Here is a 4,041-nt window from a genome sequence, read left to right as displayed (position 1 = left end):
AAATTTTAATCTTAGGCTATATCTCTATCAAGCCCTTGATATGGACATTTTGGGTCAAGACATTTTTGTGCAGTGAGGTAATTTAAGGCAGGGAATTATTTACAATTAGAAACAATACAAGCATTCTCAGATGCTAGTGTAACTTTCATAAGTGAGTTCTTGTAGTTGCACATCAAATATTTGAATCAGTCATTTCTCCAAGCTCTGGGAAAGAGCTAGGGATATGCACCCTTAAGCACAGCATTTAGACAGGAGTCATCAAGTCTCTTTACTAATGGTTGCTTCAGAGGTGTCCGAGATACCTGTGAACTACCTGTGAACTGAAATCAGTTTGTCACCAAGAGAGACAGAGATAACTTGAAAAGGTTACTGTCATGTGTGGCTAAACTCCTGATTTCCAGCTAGTGCACTGTGAACAGCTTAACAAACAAGAAAATCACTGATTCAGTCATTCCTCTTCTCATCAAAACCATTTTCCATCTGTCAAAGAGACATAATCTCAACACGGTTTGTTGAGCATGGACAAAGATGAATAATCTTTGGTGTCCCTGTTATTCACTTGCTAAGTAAGTCAAAGAACAATGCCAAACAAACAGCCCTCAGCTGGTGTTTCTTGTTCAGATCTTATAGATTTTTGGGAATGTCTAAATCATTAAGAAAAAAAATCATAAAGTCCATTTCCTATAATTGTATATATAAAGTAACAGGCCCCAAAGAGGTTAAGGAATTCACCTGAAGTCAGAAGGCTCATTATGGGCAAAACTATTTTAGAAGGCATGGTCCCTGATAGTCTATCCAAGCCTCCTTCCACTCTCTGCATATACAACTTTAAAAAAGAAGAGAAGTTTGCATCTTTTTTTAATGTCTGATCTTATTTATTTGTTACTCTTAGAAAATCTCATTTTTTGACTGAACTCAAAGGTAGAAGCTCTCAGAGAGGACAGCCTGCGTCTCTTGGCAATCTGTTCCTGGCATTTATCTTTGGGCTCCTTCATTCTCTTAGCCAAAAGCTTAGCCTCTCCTGTGGCATCTTCCTTATATTTTTAGCATGCTGTTTCTTCAGAGCAATAAGCCGATGTCTGTGTCACAGGACGCATGGAGTAATAAGATGCTGAATCTTGGGTGCTCCAGGCCTAGGTTTCTTACCTTCTTTATTTGGAGGCTTTCTCACAACATTTTGAAGGACATCATCTTTAGAGAAATTAAAGTTGTGGACTCTGCTAGCTCTTTTGGGATCTTGGCAACAAAGCACAGAAGTATCAGTGAGACCAGGAATATCTTTCTCCCCTTTTTTCAAAGTGACCAAGTTAAAAACACTCCAATTGGCATTCAGAATGCAACCCCAAACAGATTTGTGCTTTCTTACTCTAGTCCTTCTTGGTTCATAACAGAAATGTCCTTATTCGGTAGGAGGCAGTCACAACCATGGGTCAAGGCACCCTGCTTCATGGGGAAACCTAGTTCCAAATCACACAACTCTTCCATTCTACACCCAGAGTTTCGGCAGCAAGTTCTGTGGCCATACACTTCTTATAAAAGGTACAGAGTTTGTATTCATCATCCACTTCAATCAGTTTCTGGCAGCCAGTGGCTGGGAAAGAGATGTTTAATTTCATCCTGAAGCAGCTGACAGCCTTGGAGGTGCCACGAAAAAGAGCTGCTTCTCTTCTGATCCCAATGTGCATGAGTCAAAAGGCGGATTTTCATGGGGAGTTGCAAATCAGACCACTCTACTGAAACCAGTAATTTTATCCAATGTTTATTAAAACAAATCAAGCCATGCTACCCTGTTAACTTCGCCTAGTATCCTCGGTATACTGTGGTCTAATAATAACATAAAAGATTAAAAATCTATTTCAGCAATGAGACAAGCCAGACTATGCAGAAATGCACAACTTGAATACAATTTTTAAAGTTCTTATGATAAATTTTTTGAAAAAAAATTACTTTTTCAGGTTTTCTCCAGTTAGCCCAGTTCCTTCCTCAATCACTTTTGTGAGATCTATAAACACACACACACACACACACACACACACACACACACACTTCCCCATCCCTCCCTTGTTTCTGCCAGGAATTGCACATTGCACTAATTTCAATAACACTTCTGCAACCAGGACAGCTGTTTTTGTTTGTTTGTTTTACTTCTGATGTGTAGTAAAGAAGGAACAAGTCAGAGCCTTTCTCAGTATAGTGAAAAGCTACTCAGCTACTTCTCAGAGCTGGGAAGGTGTATGTGTAGGAGGCTGAAGAGAATTAAAACATCAAACAAGAATTTGTCTGTTCTCTATCAGTGTGAAAACTAATATAGAACTGGAAACCTTGCTTCACGCTTCTTTACCCCAGTGCCTGCAAAGCTCACATAGTACCCTATTACTCAAACAGAGAATGAGATGGCCTGAGGGCATTCTGCCAGGGAGTCAGGAGCAAGGCAAGACCGAATTCAAGCTTCCCTGGTACTGAAGACGACCATTAGCTTCCACTATTTCTGACTTTTCCATGCTTGCTATCTAATTATGTCACATCTTGAAAATGCAGCGAGAGAAAATTCCATTTCAGCTCTAATAATAGAAATGGGTAATATTTACCACTTCAACAGACTGTGCTGTGTTGTGAATGAAGGCTGCCTCTTCAGCTACACCATAGAGATGAAGTTGCTTTGGCAATAGTAGAGCATGTGGGAATTAGAAACCTAAGTAGACTAAGGGAGTGATATGATTTTAAGAAAGTAATTTAATATAAATAGTGAAGTTAAATGGCAATCTCACCCATAAAAAATTGCATGTTGGAAAGGCAACTAAATGTCTATGTATGGGGAGGGGGAAAGGCAATTTTAAAATGTTATTTTGAAGTATATTAGTGGCACCGAATCCTACTCTATTGAAAGATCAGATCATTTTCCCAAACAAAAGTATAGTCTATAAATAGTAATAGCAATATGCTGCATTCGTCAAAAATAGGAGGAAATGCCAAGATGTCCTTGAGCCACAAATGTAAACAAAATCACCGAATTCTATATGAAGCACAACCAGTGTGAGAGAGCAGGAAAAGACAGCCTTAATGAAAGTTTTAATAAAGGGGTCTGAGGAGGAACACTGCATCTTCTCTGCTTGGCTTTTCTCCCTGTTTAAGTCCACGATTCGCTGCAGATTTCAGATTTCCAGCATGGTCATTAATGTAGTTCCCCATCAGGTTTCAACTAGGAAGTTGCATGTGGACACTCACCTTGAGGAAGTTAGAGATGCTTTGAGCACATTAGAAACAATCCACGTTTTTTTCTGGGTCACAGTTAAGGACAGACAATATCAGCTAGGGCAAAGTGCAACAGTCTGCCGGGGGGTGGGGGACAGAGGAATGATCCTAAATTTAAAAGGGGCAGCAAATTTGCAGCAAATAAACTTCTTGAGATACCAGTAAAGTTCAAGAATTGAGAAAGGATATGATCTAAGAGGAAGAGCAATTGATTAAGTTCTGAGCTAATTAATACTTAACAAACCTTTATTGTGCCCTAACAGTTGAGTTGGGGCTAGCTAGGAAGCAACTGCCAGGACCCCAAAGTCAATTAAATTAAGCCTTAAGTCCCTCAATTTCACTGTCTTCCATGAGTCTCCTTTGAGATGTGGGGCAAGTGGGATAACATACTTCCACTAAAAGGTGTCCTCCAACTTATCTTGTATCTTGACCGACTGTAGTCTGCTATCTGGATCCTCCCTCAGTTGGTGCAGCCTCCGTAGGTCTCTGATACAATATAGTGAGCAAAGAAAGCATGCCTCATTACAGAACCTTAGGAAAAAGTGTCACCACCACGATACAGAGAGGCCTTATGGGAGAAAATTTGTAGATGTCTACATCAAAATCTGTGATATATACATCATGTTCTTGTCATTATGTTACCTTGCATATTTTAAATGTATCATAGTTTAAATAAGTGCCAAATTGTCTAGCTATTACATACTGCCAAATATGCCTTAAGTAGAAAAGGACTGTGCAATTTTTAATCTAGAGAAACCATGAAAAACTTCATTTTTCTAAGTATAAAGT

General features: G+C 39.2%; 1 pseudogene across 1 annotated transcript; it reads right to left on the bottom strand.

The window, feature by feature from the left end:
• Positions 1-915: 915 nt before the first annotated feature.
• Positions 916-1,616, bottom strand: LOC308521721 (small ribosomal subunit protein eS6-like; annotated as a pseudogene). Its single transcript has one exon. The product of its transcript is annotated as a small ribosomal subunit protein eS6-like (transcript).
• Positions 1,617-4,041: the final 2,425 nt, after the last annotated feature.

The sequence above is a fragment of the Myotis nattereri genome (assembly GCF_964212035.1).
Source record: "Myotis nattereri genome assembly, chromosome: 6".
Taxonomy (NCBI): Eukaryota; Metazoa; Chordata; class Mammalia; order Chiroptera; family Vespertilionidae; genus Myotis; species Myotis nattereri.
This window is presented reverse-complemented; position numbering and strand designations above follow the sequence as displayed.